Consider the following 20,041-nt stretch of genomic DNA (forward strand, 5'->3'; position numbering starts at 1 on the left):
AAACCAACCCGGATATGTCTTCAACTTGTTGATGGCTCCATTAAATATCCATCAGGCATAATTGAGGACATGATTGTCAAGGTTGGGCCATTTGCCTTTCCCACTGACTTTGTAGTGCTGGAGATGGAGGAGCATAAGAGTGCAACTCTCATTTTAGGAAGACCCTTCCTAGCAACTGGACGAACCCTCATTAATGTCCAAAAAGGGGAAGTGACCTTAAGAGTCAATAAGGATGAGTTCAGGATGAATGCTGTTGAGGCAATGAAGCATCCAGACACATCAAAAGACTATATGCGTGTTGATATTATTGACTCCCTGATAGAGGAGATCAACATGGCCGAGAGTCTCGAATCAGAGCTAGAAGACATCTTTAAAGATGTTCAGCCTGATTTGGAGGAATCAGAGGAAATAAAAGAGCCTCTAAAAATTTCTCAAGAAGAGGAGAAACCTCCTAAACCCGAGCTCAAACCACTACCAACATCCCTGAAATATGCATTTCTGGGAGAAGGTGACACTTTTTCGGTGATCATAAGCTCTGCTTTAAATCCACAGGAAGAGAAAGCACTACTTTAAATGCTAAGGACACACAAGGCAGCTCTTGGGTGGTCCATAAGTGATCTTAAGGGCATCAGCCCAGCAAGATGCATGCACAAGATCCTATTGGAGGACGATTCTAAGCCAGTGGTTCAACCACAGAGGCGGCTAAATCCAGCCATGAAGGAGGTGGTGCAGAAATAGGTCACCAAGTTACTGGAGGCTGGGATTATTTATCCTATTTCTGATAGCCCCTGGGTGAGCCCTGTCCAAGTTATCCCCAAGAAGGGAGGCATGACAGTGGTTCATAATGAAAAGATTGAACTGGTTCCTATAAGAATAGTTACAGGGTGGCGTATGTGTATTGATTACAGAAGGCTCAATACAGCCACCAGGAAGGATCACTTTCCTTTACCATTCATAGACCAGATGCTAGAGAGACTAGCAGGTCACGAATATTACTGCTTTTTGGATGGCTATTCAGGTTATAACCAAATTGTAGTAGACCCTCAGAACTAAGAGAAAACAACATTCACATGTCCTTCGGGAGTATTTGCCTATAAAAGGATCTCTTTTGGTCTATGCAATGCACCTGTAATCTTTCAGAGGTGCATGCTCTCTATCTTCTTTAATATGGTAGAGAAATTTCTGGAAGTCTTCATGGATGACTTTTCTGTACTTGGAGACTCATTCAGCTCCTGCCTTGACCATTTAGCACTTGTTTTGAAAAGATGCCAAGAGACCAACCTAGTTTTAAATTGGGAAAAATGTCACTTTATGGTAACTGAAAGAATTGTCCTTAGGCATAAAATTTCAAACAAGGGAATAGAGGTGGATCAAGCTAAAGTGGAAGTAATTGAAAAATTACCACCACCAGTCAATGTTAAGGCAATCAGAAGCTTTCTGGGGCATGTAGGATTCTATAGGAGGTTTATAAAGGATTTTTCAAAAATTACAAAACCTCTGAGCAATCTGCTAGCTGCTGACAAGCCATTTATGCTTGACACAGAGTGTCTGCAGGCGTTTGAAACTTTGAAAGCTAAGCTGGTCACAGCACCAGTTATTTCTTCACCAGACTGGACACTTCCATTCGAACTAATGTGTGTTGCCAGTGACCATGCCATTGGTGCAGTACTGTGACAAAGGCATAACAAGCTTCTGCATGTCATTTATTACGCTAGCTGTGTTTTAAATGATGCTCAGAAAAATTACACAACCACAGAAAAGGAGTTGCTTGCAGTGGTCTATGCCATTGACAAGTTTAGATCATACTTAGTAGGATCAAAAGTGATTGTGTACACTGACCATGCTGCTCTTAAATATCTACTTACAAAGCAGGATTCAAAACCCAAGCTCATAAGATGGGTGTTGCTTTTGCAAGAATTTGATATAGAAATAAGAGACAGAAAAGGGATAGAAAACCAAGTGGCTGATCATCTGTCCCGGATAGAACCAGTAGAAGGGGTGTCCTCCCCCTCTATTGAGATCTCTGAAACCTTTCCGGATGAGCAACTATTTGCCATTCAGGAAACACCATGGTTTACAGACATTGCAAACTATAAAGCTGTAAGATTCATACCCAAAGAGTACAGCAGGCAGCAAATAAAGAAATTGATTTCTGATGCAAACTACTACCTATGGGATGAACCATATCTCTTTAAGAGATGTGCAGACAGAATAATCCGTAGATGTGTGCCCAAGGAAGAGGCACAGAAGATCTTATGGCATTGCCATGGGTCACTGATGGTAGTAGAAATTGGCGAATTAAAAATTGTTAAAATATATACGTTGCAAGTATAGTTCTTAACTCGCCAGAAATCTACTTATCAATTTAGAAAGGTGTCACAGAAATTTAAAATTAAAATACTGGGAGTATGAATCCCAGGTCGTCTCCCAACGAGTTGCAGAAAAGTGTGCTATTTTATTAATCAGAGGTTTTCAAAAAGGTTTGAATTGAGTAAGTAGGAAATTAAATTGGAGAATTTGAATAATGTAAATAAAAGCCTTGATTGGGAGTTGATTAGTTGGAATCCCTATTATTGTTAGAATACTCTCAAGATTAATTGACAATTAAAAGTTTTCCTGTTTAGTTATCCTTTACTAGGTAATGGAAAGTCAAACAAATTGGAATGCTACATCTGTTCACAAGTTGCAATCCACTTAATTAAAAGAGATTGGTGTTAGTGACTAGAAGGCAATCCAACCATAAACCCAATTACAATCTTTCTTTTAAACTTTCCAACTCAAGGGTTCCCTTCAATCAACTCCCCATCAAGTTAGGGAACTACTCGCTCATTGTGAATGTAAAATTCATAGCATATGAAAAGGAATTAAAGAAAGATATTGTAAATAAAAATTAAAATAATTAATTAAAAATAAAGATAATCCTTATATTAAATAATCCAAAAAGATATTCCAATGGTAAAATTAAACAAAGCAAAGAACATGGAAGAGTAAGCCAAGTAAAGAAAACGAACTAGAATGACGAAGTCTTGATGAGGTAATAACTCTTCTCAGTGTCCCAATGCAAAGAGCAATCGAAAAGTAAATCCTAAGAACTATGAATTTCTAGAGAGAAAACCTAGGGGAGGAGTAAAAACTAGATCTCAAAATTAAAACTCTGTAGAATGAATGTTGTCTTTGGTTTCTGCATGTTCTCTGGCTCTAGTCTGCTGTTCTGGGCCAAAAACTGGGTCAAAATAGGGTCCAAAATCGCCCCCAGCAAATTCTGCAGATTATGCAGATCGCGCATGTCACGCGATCGCGTCATCCATGCGGACGCATCATTTGCGTTTTTCCCTGCCACGCGTTCGCGTCGTCCACGCCTCCGTGTCGCTTGTGCTTTTCCAATCCGCGCGGTCGCATGAGTCATGCGGCCGCGTCACTGCGATTTCTCCTCTTTCGTGCGGTCACGTGAGCCATGCGGCCGCGTCACTTCTCGCTGGTTATCTCCTCAATTTCTTTTGTTCCTTCCATTTTGCTAGCTTCCTTTCTAATCTCCAACTCATTCATGTCCTATAAAGCCTGAAACGCTTAACACACAGATCACGGCATTGAATGGAATAAAGGAGAATTAAAATGCATAATTAAAAGTCTCTAGGAAGCAGTTTTCAATCATGTAATAATTTCAGGAAGGAAATATAAAAGCATGCTAAATTAATGAATAAGTGGGTAAGGATCATGATAAAACCACACAATTAAACACAATATAAACCATAAAATAGTGGTTTATCAACCTCCCCACACTTAAACACTAGCATGTCCTCATGCTTAATTGAAGGAGAAAAAATAAATAAGTATGAACATGTAGAAACTCATGCAATGCAATGCAATCCTATATACATGAATGCAACTATATGATTCTTTCCCACTTGATTAAAAGTAAATAAGCTCTTCAAAACAATTGCAAATCAAATTCCACTAATTCTATCATTATACAGTAAGACAGATAAAAGTGCAAGAAGATAGCTCATGAAAGCAGGGAACATGGAAATTCAAGCATCGAACCCTCACTAATGATGTATGTACGCTCTAATCTCTCTAGTGTATAGGGTAATCACTCTATCCTTCTCTAATCATGTTCTCTAACTTTTGTTCTTCTCCTAACGAATCAACAACAGTTAATATACCAATGCAAACATCATGAGGTCTTTCCAAGGTTGTAATGGGGCCAAGGTAATGGTAGGGATACATATATGGTTAAGTGAGCTTATAAATTGAATCTTTAATTAACCCAAGCTTTAACCCAACCTATATATATTTAGTGTAACCTTAGAATTCATACCTAGCTACCCAGAATTCCCTTTTACATTCCATACTCATGTATCAACTTTTTATTTTAATTTTATCATATGTGCATTGATCTATGAATTCTTAATTCAGCATTGGGGTAATTTTGTCCCCTTATTTATTTATTGATTTTTTTTATAGACATAAAAATAAACATAGCTTATCAATGCACATAGATTTTTAATTCTTATAGTTTCACATGAGTAGGTATCCAAATTTCCATTGTATTATCATGACACATTCCCTTAATAACTTTTGTTTCCACAATTTCCCATACTTAACTAGTACACACAATTCTATCTTAAGCTAACCAAAGATTCAATTTGGGATATACAATTGTTTTTCCGCTTAAGGCTAGTAATGTGGTGAAATATAGAACAAACGGGATTTAAAGGCTCAAAGTGGTTAACAAAGGTAATTGAAAAGGGTAGCTTAATTTGGATAAGTGAGTTTAAACAAATAATGGCCTCAATCATATGCAAGCATACAAATATAATAAATATTCGACATATAGGATGAAACAAAATATAGATTACAATCATAGAGAAGTAAACACACAAGAATAAAATATTTATAGTTAAATAATGTAACCATGCATAAAGGCTCAAATCTTCACAGGTTGTGTGTTCTTTAGCTCAAAAATCATGTTCCAAATACATCTTCAAGCAGATTTATCATAAAAAAATTTTAAAAATTAGTGAAATTTTGTTCCAAAGATAGAGTCTTAGAAGAAACTTATTGTCTTTATAATCAAGTAGAGCATGCATGCAACTAACCTATTACTATGCAATTTATCCTATTCTATAAAAGAAAGAAAATCTAACTAAGATATCCTAATTTATTAGTGCTAGGGAAGAGAAATTACATCCGGAAGTCAGGTACTGACTGACCTCCCTACACTTAAGGCTTTGCACCGTCCTCGGTGCCATCTGTCAGGAACAGGGGTGGGCTAGTAGCAGTATCTCCACAGTCGGGACCATCATGGCTCCCTGTGCTGGTAAAGGAAGTGGAGTCCGGGGTGTCTGAGTCCTTGAAGTGTCCCTTGAGTAGCTCCTTGAGGTGTTTGAATCGGCGCTCGTTACGGCGCTCTCTTAACTTCGCTTTCTGTTCTTGCCGATCCAACCTTTCTATTATCTGCTGAAGCAGTTCGTCTGTTGTAGGTGCTTGTGGTATTGAAGAAGGAATATCTTCAACCGGTGCAGTAGGAAGGCTTGTAGTGGCTGCTGGAGGTCTGAGGTATTTCCCGTTAGGGACATACTGATCATCCTGTGGAAGCATGGCTTTGGTGTCCCCAGCTCTGTAGGAGACTCCGACTGCTGAGACAAGATCTGAGACTAAGGCAGGAAAAGGTAAGTTGCCCGCGATTTGGATGTGTCCCATGGCATTCCGGATATGTCTTGGTAGATTCAGAGGTTGGTCTGTAAGGATGCACCATAGTAGAACGGCTATGTTCGCAGTGAAGGAGGACTCGTAAGTGCTCCGAAAGACGTAATGGGACATGATCTGTGCCCATAAGCGAGCCTCCAAGGTAAGTGCTGAAGCCGATATTCCCTTGGGGCGGGTACGATGGTATCCGTAGATCCAACGGCTGCCAGGTAGTGCGATAACTCTGAGAACAGCTTCCTAGTCAAATTGGAACATCTGGCACTTGAGTGCGGCTTCTTGAAAGGCGTCCAATCCTTCTGGAATAGGGGGAAGACCTAAAGCTTTTTGAATGGCCTCTTCTGTAATGGGGACTTGATTCTGACGGACAAAGACAGACTGCAGGGTAGGCAGGTAGAAGTTAGAGTAGAACTCAACTACCCAAGAAAGATTAACCTGCCTTGGTTTTCTCTGTAAGAAACCCCATTGTCTTGGTTATATTTGCGGCTCAACAAAAGTAGTAATATTGGGCGAGAGGATAAGAAGGTGTTCGTTGTTGTAGCTCCTTTCAACCAGAATGGGGAACATCTGCTCACAGTAGCGATTGGGAAATCGCGCAGTATCCTTTACTTGAAAGGCTTTCTCCTTTTCATCAACCTTTATGATCCTCTTAACTCTTTTTGTTGAGGGCTTGACTGCAGTTGAAGAAGGCTCTGCCACTAGTGCTCTTTTAGTTCCTCGTCTTGCTGGTGGTTTGGGAGTAGCTTTCTCTTTTCTTTTCTTTGTGGCCATCCTGAAAAGGGAAAAGAAAGTAAGTTAAATTCAAAGAGATATATAGCAAGGAAGAGAACGGAAAAGGTGGTGATGGATGTACATTAGGAGGTAACTGACATTAACACATTCTTATGAGTACATGTGAAAAGTCATCAATGGAAAATAGCTAGTGCATATAATGACAAGTGAATGCAAGGTGTTTATTGGCATGCCGGAAAAAGGCATGAGAAGCATAGATCAAGCATCACTCGTAACAAACCATCACGTTTGTATTGACAATTATTTTCAATTAATATAATAGTAAAAGGAGTTTTTGAAAAGCAGCATTGAATAGTAGAATAACATAGAGAAGTGTATAATGCCATATGGGCTTTTTCACAAACACATAGCATGCATGGTAGATAAGGTATAGAAAGAATTAAAGTGAATATGCAAGCAATCCTTTAAAAATTAATATATAATTGTCAAACAAGTGCAACAATCCACAAGCATATAATGAGGAATAATGACGCGAATAAAATTCTAACACCATGTAAAAAGGAAAGAAGAAGAAAGAAAATATGGATAATGAAAAGAAAAAGGAAAGAAAAGAAAATAACATATAAAATAAGAAGAATGATAGAAAAGGAAAGAGGGAAGAAGAAAATAAAACCTTGTTAATGGAGGTGAAAGAGAGAGAGAAAGGGGAGATAGAAGGAAGAAGGGAGAAGGAAGAAATAAGGAGGGAAAAGAGAAATTAGGATTTGGAGAAGAGGAAGATAAGATATTTTGGCAATTAAGTTTGAGCTGTGCGGCGCAGGTGACGCAGCCGCGTGGGGCACGCATTTGCGCGATTGCGCTTCAAGTAAGGTGACGCGGTCGCGTGACCCATGTTGTGCTTCTGGCGCGAGTGTAGCTTCGCTCCTGCACAACTCTCTGTTCGAATTGATATATTTGCCAAATTTGGGGTGACGCGATCGCGTGGGGCATGCGATCGCGTGAGTGGGCTTCAGAAGGGAACGACGTGGACGCGTGAGCCATGCATCCGCGTGGATAAAATTGTGCGTTCAGCACCAATCCAGCATCACTCGCGCACAATAATTCGTTGTGCACCCTTTTTACGTCGAAGATCAGGGCACGCGGCCGCGTGGGAGGCCATTATTCCCATGTGACGTGGACGCGTCGGCGACGCGGTCGCGTGGGACGATTTGTGCCACTGGCACGCCTCCAGCCATGCTCCAGCGTGACTCTCTGTTCGTTTTTATTTTCTCCCCTCTCCTTGCGACGCGGACGCGTCGCTAATGCGGTCGCGTCGCGTGGCACTTTTTTTTTTAAATAATAAGAATATGCAAATGCAGATGCACGAAATGTACTGATAAAGAGAAGATTTATTGAATAGAAAAACTAAAAATAAAGAAAAGAACGATCATACCATGGTGGGTTGTCTCCCACCTAGCACTTTGCTTTAATGTCCGTAAGTTGGACGCTCCACTAGCTCAATCTTCTGCTATGTGGGGATCTTCCAAGAGGAAGATCTCAAGCTCCTTGTTTTCTACATCTTTTTGCCATGGTATAGCTTCAGGCGTTGTCCATTAACTTTGATAAGTTCAGAACTTGAAAGATGACTTAGGTGATAAACTCCGTACGGTTCAGCCTTCTCTACTCTGTATGGACCTTCCCATCTTGATCACAACTTACCTGGCATGAGCCTCAGTCGAGATTTGTAAAGGAGGACTAAATCTTCAGGTTGGAACTCTTTTTTCTTGATGTGCTGATCATGTACAGCCTTCATCTTCTTCTTGTATAGTCTTGAGTTCTCATAAGCTTCTAGGCGAAGGCTCTCCAGTTCTTGCAGTTGCAACATCCTTTCAGCTCCGGCTTTCTCAATTCCCATGTTACACTCCTTGACTGCCCAAAAGGCTCTGTGCTCTACTTCAACTGGGAGATGGCAAGCTTTTCCATAAACTAAGCGAAAAGGACTCATCCCAATGGGTGTTTTGTATGCTGTCCTATATGCCCAAAGTGCATCTTGTAGCCTGGTGCTCCAGTCTTTTCTATGAGGTTTGACTATCTTCTGCAAGATACGCTTTATCTCTCTGTTTGACACCTCGGCTTGCCCATTGGTCTGAGGATGGTATGCTGTCGCAACCTTATGAATTATCCCATGCTTCTTCATTAATCTTGTTAGTCTCCTGTTACAAAAATAGGTGCCTTGATCGCTCACGATTGCCCGTGGTGATCCAAAGCGACAAATAATATGGTTTCTCACAAAGGAAACAACAGTGTTAGCATCATCAGTGCGGGTAGGAATTGCTTCCACCCATTTGGAAACGTAATCCACTGCTAACAATATATAAAAATAACCATTAGAATTTGGAAATGGACCCATGAAGTCAATGCCCCAAACATCAAAAATTTTACAGAAAAGCATAATTTGTTGAGGCATTTCATCCCTCCTGGATATATTACCAAATTTTTGGCATGGGAGACAAGATTTACAAAACTCGGCAGCGTCTCTAAAAAGAGTAGGCCACCAGAATCCACAGTCTAAGATCTTTCTTGCTGTTCTTTGAGGGCTAAAATGTCCTCCACTCTCAGATGAGTGACAGGCCTCTAAAATAGACTGGAATTTTGATTGAGGCACACACCGTCTAATTACCTGATTAGCGCCACATCTCCATAAATATGGGTCATCCCATATATAATATTTAGACTCGCTTTTTAGCTTGTCTCTTTGATGCTTAGAAAAGTTTGGAGGAAATGTGCGGCTAACTAGATAATTAGCTACAAGTGCATACCAAGGGACTACCTCAGATACTGCTTGCAGGTTATCAAATGGAAAATTATCATCTATAGGAGTAGAATCATCCTTAACGTGCTCAAGCCGACTCAAGTGGTCTGCCACTAAATTCTGGTTACCACTTCTATCCTTTATTTCTAAATCAAATTCTTGTAATAGCAGTATCCAACGCATAAGCCTTGGTTTGGACTCCTTTTTAGCTAATAGATACTTTAAAGCTGCATGGTCCGAATACACTACTACTCTAGTACCAAGTAAATAAGCTCGGAATTTATCCAGAGCAAAAAATAATAGCAAGAAGCTCTTTCTCAGTAGTAGTATAATTGGACTAGGCAGCGTCTAAAGTCTTAGACACATAAGCTATAACAAAAGGATCCTTACCTTCACGCTGAGCTAGCGCTGCTCCTACTGCATGGTTGGAAGCATTGCACATGATTTTAAATGGCTGGCTCCAGTCTGGTCCTCTCACAATTGGACCTCGAGTCAGGGCAGTCTTCAGCTTATCAAATGCTTGTTTGCAATCCTCACTGAACTCGAAGTCAATATCTTTCTGCAGTAATCTGGACAAGGGGAGTGCTACTTTACTGAAGTCATTTATGAATCTCCTGTAAAAACCTGCATGGCCAAGGAACGAACGGACCCCCCTCACAGAGGAGGGGTAAGGTAAACTCAAAATAACATTCACCTTTGCTGGGTCTACAGAAATTCCATTATTAGATACCACATGTCCTAGTAAAATCTCTTATTTTACCATAAAGTGACATTTTCCAAAATTTAATACAAGGTTTGTATTAACACATCTATCTAATACTCTAGATAATCCATCTAAGCAAAGGCTAAAAGAATCACCATAAACGCTAAAATCGTCCATAAAAACCTCCATACAGTCTTCAATAAGATCAGAGAAAAGACTCATCATGCACCTTTGGAAAGTAGCTGGTGCATTGTACAAGCCAAAGGGCATTCCCTTGTAAGCATAAGTCCCAAAAGGACATGTAAAAGTGGTCTTTTCCTTATCCTCGGGAGCTATATGAATCTGGAAATAACCTGTGTAACCATCTAAAAAGTAATAATGTGATTTACCTGACAGGCGATCCAGCATTTGATCAATGAATGGAAGTGGGTAGTGATCCTTACGGGTGGCTTGGTTGAGACGCCTGTAATCAATGCAGACTCTCCAAGCGTTCTGAACTCTAGTTGCTATGAGCTCTCTATGCTCATTCTTCACTGTAGTGACTCCAGACTTCTTGGGCACCACTTGTACTGGGCTAACCCATTCACTGTCTGAAATGGGATAGATGATACCTGCTTCCAACAGTCTGGTCACTTCCTTTTTGACGACTTCCAGGATAGTGGGATTCAATCTTCTTTGGGGTTGACGGACAGGTCTCGCTCCCTCTTCTAAAAATATTCTGTGCTCACATACTTGAGGGTTGATGCCTACTATGTCTGCCAAACTCCACTCAATTGCCTTCTTATGCCTCCTCAGTACATCAAGTAACTGCTCTTCTTGTTGAGAAGTGAGTTCCCTTGCAATGATAACTGGAAACTTCTGCTCATCTTCAAGATAAGCATATTTGAGATGTTGAGGAAGAGGTTTTAATTCCAACTTTTGATCATGGGCAGGCTCTGGATTGTCTGGAGGTTGTGAAAATGCCGAAGTGCCCTCATTGTCAGTTAAGAGGGTGATAAACCACTATTTTATGATTTATCTTGTGCTCAATTGAGTGGTTTTTATCTACTCTTTACCCACTTATTCATACTATTTGCATGGTTTTACATTTGCCTTCCTAATTATGTGCTTTGATTGAAAACATGCTTCTTTGATCTTATATTTGCTTATTATTAATCCTCTCTTATCACCATTAGATGCCTTGATATGTGTGTTAAGTGTTTTCAGATATTATAGGGCAGGAATGACTTGGAGGATGGAAAGAAAGCATGCAAAAGTGAAAGGAATACAAGAAGATGAAGAAGTTGCTAAGCTGTCCAGCCTGACCTCTTCGCACTCAAACGGCTATAACTTTAGCTACAAAGGTCCAAACGACGCGGTTCCAGTTGCGTTGGAAAGCTAACGTCCGGGGCTTCGATTTAATATATAATATGCTATAGTTCCCCTGATGCTAGGCGACGCGACCGCGTGATCCATGCGGCCGCGTTGCAGTGACAGAAATCAGCGTGTTTGAATTCTTCTCCAGCGATTTTCGGGTTGTTTTCGATCCAGTTCGCGGCCCAGAAAACAAAGATTAGAGGCTATAAAGTGGAGGATTGCATCCATTCATAAGGAGGCTCTCATATTCACAATTTTAGGAGTAGATGTAGTTTTTAGAGAGAGAGGTTCTCTCCTCTCTCTTAGGATTAGGATTTAGGACTTCTCTTTGTTTTAGGAGTGACTCTCAATCCAGGTTCAATGTTCTTTTATTTATTTTTTCATGAATGTCTATGTCCGATTTAAGTTCTTTTGTTAATGCAATTTGAGGTATTTCAGTTTAATATTGCTTTCTTTTATTTACATGATTATTGCTTCCCATCTGAAGGCATTTTTATTCCAGTAGATTTACTTTTCCCCTTTTGGCTTTGGTTAAGAAATCAGTAACTCGCAATTCCTTGAGAAGACGACCCGAGGTTTGAATACTTGGTTATCAATTTCAAAGGGGTTTGTTACTTGTGACAACCAAAACGTTTGTACGAAGGGATTTTTGTTGGTTTAGAAACTATATCTACAACGCAACTATTTTTATGAAATTCTTTACTGGCAAAAACCCTAACGTCAAAATGGCGCCGTTGCCGGGGAATTGCAAACGTGTGCCTTATTATTGGTTATTGTAAATATTTTTTTATTTTTTCTTGTTTATTTGTTTTTGTTTTTGCTTTTTCATAAATTAAGAGATTATTGGTTTTTCTTTAGTTATTAAAAAAATTTTTTTTTCAAAAATTTGTTCTTAGTGTTCATCTTGATCTTCAAGTTGTTCTTCGCGTTCATCTTGACCTTCAAGCTGTTCTTAGTTGTTTTCTTCGTTTTGATCTAAAAATTTGAAATTTGGTGTCATTTTATTGTTTTTCTCTTTCTCCATTAAATTCAAAAATATTTTTAATTAATTTTTTTCGAAAAAAAAATTTCAGATTTTTATTTTTAAAATTTTTATCTTATCTTATCTTATTTCAAAAATCAAATTTCAAAATTCAAATTTAAAAATTTTCAAAATTTAAAATTCAAAATTTAAATAACCTTTTAATTTAAATTTATTTTTATTTTCATTTTCAATTTTTATTTGCTACTATGAACTCTCACCCCTTTGGCTATGAGTCTGGTTACAATTATATTGCAGGAAGAGGAGATTACAATGAGAGCAGGCATCAAGGTTGGAATAATCAAAGATGGGAGGAGCCACAAGGATTTGATCAACCCTCATGGCATCAACCACCTCCAATGGACTATCAACAACCACCACCATATGCCTATAAACCCTTTTCTCAACACAGCTTTGAACCACCATACTCACAAGCCACCTACAACCATTCACCCCTATATGACCCTAACCCTCAACCACCAAACCAACCACCTTATGAGCCATATGAACCATATATAGAACCACCCCAATTTCAACCCAATTACTCACAAGAACCACCACTTTAATATTCACCATCTCCATATCCATCAATCCAAGAGCACTATGATCCTATTTATGAAAGCCAAGTGCATCAAGAGACAAAGGATCGTTTCAAGGAAACAGTGGATCGATGTCATGCAACCATTCGTCAATTGGAGCAAGCAATAATGAGTCAATTAGCTTCCCGACGTTCGGACACTCAAGGAACCCCCATGGCTTCATGTGGACAATCTAATGAAGAACGTAGCATGAAGGAGATACTAGAAACTCCAGTGAACAGTACGGAGCATGACTTTGTACTGGAACAAGTAGAGGAAGCCAGAATTATTAAAGAAGAAGAAGTGGTTGAAGATTTAGGAGATGCAGAACCTCCATGGGAAAGTCCAGTCGTAGAACCCCCTTCCAAGACGTTTGAAATTGATGCAGAGGAGGGTGTACAACCTCCAAGGCATATCACAGTTGAAGACTTGGAAGAGGTTGATCAAGAGATGGAGATTCAAGAAGAAGAAGCACAACCTCCCATGCCCTTGGAAAGCAATGAAGATGAGATTAAATTGGAAGAGAGCTGCCAAGAGGAAGAGGTTGAAATTGAAGAAGCTTGCAAAGAGGTGGTAATTATCAGAGAAGAGCACAAGGGAGTGGAGCTTGCAATTTCATTGAAAATACCTCCCCCTAAGTTGCCATGATCCTTCACAACATTCAAGTGGGTAAATTTCATATCCCTTAGCTTTCTAATCCCACTTGAATATGGGCTACTGGAGACGGATGGTCAACTTAGAGCTCTTTGTGGCATTAAGAGTAAGAGGAAGATGGTCAGTGGTAAGAATTGTCCTGCAAGGTTCATCATGGTTGGAAGCTTTAAGTTTAAATGCAAAGGTTGGTGTAAAGCTCAACTGAATGGGTCTAGGAAGTTGTTTGGCCACTTACGTGAGAATTCAGACTGCTTGCCACCCGGATGGAACAATATTGCTCAACCAAAAGACGGGTGCAAGGGCAAGGTCTGGGACCCTAGAATCCATTCTGGCAATCAACACTCTTTGGGCCTTGTCACTTACTTTAACTTACTTGAAGGCTTTCTGCGCCAAGTTTGGGACCCCAGAGGTTACTGGAAGTACAAACATTGGTGGAGATTCCTGGATGAATACAAGCATAAGCCACCATAACAGGGAGCTCACCAAATGTCCAACTTAAGGACTTTAACTAAAAGTGCTAGGTGGGAGACAACCCACCATGATAAAAAAAAAAAAAAAGCGAGCACGCGATGCGACCGCATCAACGACGCGTCCGCGTCGCAAGGAGATGGGAGACAATGTTAATATGAACAGAGAGTCACGCGACAGCGTGACTGGAGGCGTGCCTTTCACACAGATTGATCCATGCGACTGCGTCGATGACGCGTCTGCGTACATAGGAAAAAATGCCTCCCATGCGACCGCGACACCCACGCGGCCGCGTGACCTGAAAATCGACGTAAAAGGGGTGCATGGCCGAAAGTTGAGCTGGAGTTGGGCTGGACTCGTGCTAGAAGCCCAAGCCCTCCCACGCAAACGCGTGACCCACGCGTCCGCATCATATTGGAAATAAGGCCACTCACGCGATCGCATGCCCTACGCGATCGCGTCACCCTGGATTTTGGCAATACCAAGTTTCGAACAGAGAGTTGTGCGACCGCGAGGCTGCACTCGCGCCACTAGCACAAATCGAGTCACGCGATCGCGTGCCCCACACGTCTGCATCGCCCAACCTTATCACGCACCACGCGACCGCGTCACCCACGCGACCGCGTCGCCAGCGTCGCACAACCTATCCAAATTAGTGCCAATTTTCTTATCTTTTCTTCTCCAAATCCTTATTCTTCTTATCTTTTCTTATTTCTTTCTTCTTCCTTTCTTATTTTTTCTCACTTCCATTCTATTTTATTTAATTTATTTGCATACTTTCATTCATTGCATATTTTTATTTTTCTAAAATTATTATTGGTGTTCAAATATTCTTATTCAACTGTTACATCTTTTCTGGTATTTTCTTGGTGCTTAGTGACTTGTTTCATTATTATTGAGTAATATTATTTAAATCAATGCCAATCTTTTATATCTATATTACTCTTGCATTGACATGAATTTATATTATCTCTCCCTCCCCATTCTCTTCTCCATTGTTGCAAATTTTCGCACCACTGGTATGCCATGTGCTTCTATTGTTTTCTCACTTGCATGTTGTAGCTACCATGTAATTGAGACCCTCATTATTCGGCATCAACCAACCCATGTTTTATTTATTTTCCTATCTTTATTTCTGGGTTACTCTTCTTCCCTTTTTCTTTCAGGATGGCCACCCAGAAGGGAACCGGAAGACGTTTACATGGGGAAACAAACAAGTCCATCAGCAAAAATCCTTAGAGAAAAGCATAATTGGAGAAGACCCGTCCACCTGCACATCTCAGCATGCACCGAGGACGGTGCAATCTTTAAGTGTGGAGAGGTCGATACCGATCTCCATGGGTTATACTTTCTTGTCTCAACACCAATGTTTAAATTTTTCTTTGTAGTTAGTTATTGCATTTGCATGTTTGATTGCATGATTATTTGATTTTTGTGCATATTTTACCACTTGGTTAAAGTAATATTTTCTTTTTCAAGAAACCTTTTAGAGAATTTCACTAATTTGAATAAAAATTCAATGTTACACTTGTTTGAAGAGATTATACTGGAACATGGTTTAGAACTCGAACACACAAAACCTGTGAGATTTTTTAGCCTATTTGAATTGGTTGCATTTTATCAACCAAAATTTTGTTTTAGTGTGTATTTTTCTCTCTAAAATTGTGATCTTTGTCTTGCTTAATTCTATGTTTCCATTGTTTGATGTATACATGCACTTATATGATTGAGACCTTTGTTTCACTGAGCTTACATACCCATATGGCCTTACCTTTCATTATCCTTTGCAAACCAATTTGAGCCTATTTTACCCCTTTGTTCTTTACTTTAGCACATCATTAACTCTAAGTGGAAAACAATATTGTCCTTAATTTAAATCCTTGGTTAGCTTAGACTAGTGAGAGTGCTCATAAATTAAGTGTGGGGAAAAGTGGATTTGGAAACAATTGGTTTAAGAATTGGGTATTATATATCTTTATGAAAATGTGAAAGAAATGTTTAGAATATGATTCATGCATTCAATATCTTAATCATATGCATTGAGAAAAATAAAAAAAAAAAGAGAAAAAAAAAGAAAAAGAAGAGCAATTAAGCCAAAAGGGGACAAAATGCCCCAAAGTAAATGGTGAAAGCAATGCATATGTACTATACTTGAAATTAGAATGCATGAATATGTAGAAAATATGGTTAATGGATAATGACGAGCAAGCCTTAGAAAGCAAGGTTAGTGGAGAATTGAGAGAATCGAACCTAAAACACTTGAGTGATTAGAGTGTATACACTACCAGTGAGGGTTCGATGCTCGATTCTTTGTTCCCGGCTTTCATGAGCTATTTTCTTCTGCAAGTCTATTTGTACTTCATTTTCATGATTTGAATTAGTGAAATCCAGTTCATATTTGTTCTTAAAAGATTTGTTTACTTTTAACTAAGTAGGTAGAAACATTTTGCATGTAGTTGCATTCATATAGATAGGTTGCATTTCATACATTCAACCATTCCTCTTCATCTTTATAGTTTCTCTTGAACTTAGCATGAGGACATGCTAGTGTTTAAGTGTGGGGAGGTTGATAAACCACTATTTTATGGTTTATCTTGTGCTCAATTGAGTGGTTTTTATCTACTCTTTATCCACTTATTCATACTATTTGCATGGTTTTACATTTGCCTTCCTAATTATGTGCTTTGATTGAAAACATGCTTCTTTGATCTTATATTTGCTTATTATTAATCCTCTCTTATCACTATTAGATGCCTTGATATGTGTGTTAAGTGTTTTCAAATATTATAGGGCAGGAATGACTTGGAGGATGGAAAGGAAGCATCCAAAAGTGGAAGGAATACAAGAAGATGAAGAAGTTGCTAAGCTGTCCAGCCTGACCTCTTCGCACTCAAACGACTATAACATTAGCTACAGAGATCCAAACAACGCGGTTCTAGTTGCGTTGGAAAGCTAACGTCCGGGGCTTTGATTTGATATATAATATGCTATAGTTCCCCTGACGCTAGGTGACCCGACCACGTGATCCATGCGGCTGCGTCGCAGTGACGGAAATCAGCGTGTTTGAATTCTTCTCCAGCGATTTCCGGGCGGTTTTTGACCCAGTTCGCGGCCCAGAAAACACAGATTAGAGGCTATAAAGTGGAGGATTGCATCCATTCATAAGGAGGCTCTCATATTCACAATTTTAGGAGTAGATGTAGTTTTTAGAGAGAGAGGTTCTCTCCTCTCTCTTAGGATTAGGATTTAGGACTTCTCTTAGTTTTAGGAGTGACTCTCAATCCAGGTTCAATGTTCTTTTATTTATTTTTCCATGAATGTCTATGTCCGATTTAAGTTCTTTTGTTAATGCAATTTAAGGTATTTCAGTTTAATATTGCTTTCTTTTATTTACATGATTATTGCTTCCCATCTGAAGGCATTTTTATTCCAGTAGATTTACTTTTCCCCTTTTGGCTTTGGTTAAGAAATCAGTAACTCAGGAGTTATCCAATTCAACAACATAATTGATAACTGTTATCTTTGCTAATTGAATTGAGCTTCAATAATCCCAACCTTTTCTTAGGAAATAAATAGGATTAGAAGATCAAACTAATTAGTCCCTTGACTTTCCTTTACTTTAGTAAAGGTTGACTAAGTGGAATTAAGATTCAACTTTCATTGTTATTGATAAGAATAACTAAGTCTGGACTTCCAATTTCTTATACCTTGCCAAGAAATTTTATTATTATTATTATTTTATTTTACTTGTCATATAACATATTCCCACCTTACTTCCAAAACCCCCAATTTACAATCTTCATAACCAATAATAAGAACATACTTCCCTGCAATTCCTTGAGAAGACGACCCGAGGTTTGAATACTCGGTTATCAATTTCAAAGGGGTTTGTTACTTGTGACAACCAAAATGTTTGTACGAAGGGATTTTTGTTGGTTTAGAAACTATATCTACAACGCAACTGTTTTTATGAAATTCTTTACTGGCAAAAACCCTAACGTCAGAGGGTCCTCACACTTGGACCTTGACCAGTGTGCCTCTCTTCTAACTCTTCCTTGTGAACTTCAGCTACAGTTTCATCTATGACATCACACTGGAAGATAGAATGATCTTCTGGAGGGTTGTTTATGACTCCATTCACACTGAAAAAGCATCCAATTTGAATTTTGATGTCTTCAGGAATGGTCTTCCAAGTAGGATTGATGATGGCTTATCTGAGTCATTATGGGGCATCTCCAAGATATAAAAATCTGTGGGAAATGCAAGCCCTTTAATGCTCACCAAAACATCTTCAGCAACTCCAGCCACTGTAATAATGCTTTTATCTGCTAACACAAAACGAGCTGCCAACCTTTTTAAGGGAGGGAGCCTCAAAATATCATATATAGACAAAGACATTATACTAACATATGCTCCTAAATCACACATGCAATCATAAATTACTACACCACCAATAGTACAACTAACTATACAAGGACCTGGGTCACTACACTTTTCAGGTAGTCCTCCCATTAAAGCAGATATGGAACTACCTAAAGGAATAGTTTCTAATTCATTAATTTTGTCTTTATGTATACATAAATCTTTTAGCAAGTTTGCATATTTAGGTACCTGTTGAATAACATCAAAAAGAGGAACAGTTACCTCAACCTTTTTGAATATCTCTACCATTTTAGGATCGGGTTCCAGCTGCTTCCTGGGCTTCCTTGCAAGTTGTGGAAATGGAATGGGAAAGGTGTTTTCTGCAGTGTCTGCGTCTTTTGGTGCTTCCTCCTGTGGTTGGGCTTCTTCTTTTTCAGCTATGTCCTGTATGTCCTCTTCCTCTTCAACATCTTCTATTTCTACTACCTCTTCAGCTGAGGCGTGTTCTGGTGGGCTTGGCTCCTCCTGATTCCTCTCCTGTAGTGTGGTTCCAGACCTTAGGGTGATGGCATTAATGCCTCCCTTTGGATTGGGTAATGGTTGAGAGGGAATTCCAGTGGAGCTCAAAGGTTGGTTACTGGGGTTATTCATTGATCCAATCTTTGAGGCGAGAGCTTGTACAGCATAGGTCAGACCATTTAGAGTGGCACTAAGGTTGTTTTCCATGGCCTGTTGTCTCCTATCAATAGATTGTAGTAACTCATCATTAGGAGATGAAGAAGGATAAGTAATTTGAGAGGTCTGCTGTTGGGTATTCTGTGGTCCTTGGAATTGCCTCAGGTGAGGTGCTCTATAAGGTTGGTTCTACTGCCTGTTGTTGTTATTATTCCACCTCTGATTTCCCTGATTGTCTCTGCCTCCTCTGTTATTGTTGTCCTTCCAATTCTGTTTAGAATTGTCCTGCCATCCATGGTTATGATTTCCACCTTGATTGTACCCTTGGTTGGAGCGGTCATAGAAGTTATGAGTGGATGCCACCATGTTGTCTTCCTGTTGGAGTGATGAGCGGATATTTTATACGCTTTTTGGGGTTAATTTCATATAGTTTTTAGTATATTTTAGTTAGTTTTTAGTTTATTTTCATTAGTTTCTAGGAAAAATTTATATTTCTGGACTTTACTATGAGTTTGTGTATTTTTCTATAATTTCAGGTATTTTCTGGCTGAAATTGAGGGAGCTGAGCAAAAATCTGATTCAGGCTGAAAAAGGACTGCTGATGCTGTTGGATCCTGACCTCTCTGCACTCGGAATGGAATTTCTGGAGCTACAGAAGTCCAATTGACGCGCTTCCAATTGCGTTAGAAAGTAGACATCTAGGCCTTTCCAGAAATATATAATAGTCCATACTTTGCTCAAGGATAGATGACTTAAACTGGCGTTCAACGCCAGTTTCATGTTGCAGTCTGGCGTCCAGCGCTAGAAACACGTTACAAGTTGGAGTTCAACGCCAGAAACAGGCACGTGAGAAGCTTTAGTCTCAGCCCCAGCACACACAAAGTGGGCCCCAGAAGTGGATTTCTGCACTATCTATCATAGTTTACTCATTTTCTGTAAACATAGGTTACTAGTTTAGTATTTAAACAACTTTTAGAGATTTATTTTGTATCTCA

This window comes from Arachis ipaensis, chromosome B09, assembly GCF_000816755.2.
Source record: "Arachis ipaensis cultivar K30076 chromosome B09, Araip1.1, whole genome shotgun sequence".
Taxonomy (NCBI): domain Eukaryota; kingdom Viridiplantae; phylum Streptophyta; class Magnoliopsida; order Fabales; family Fabaceae; genus Arachis; species Arachis ipaensis.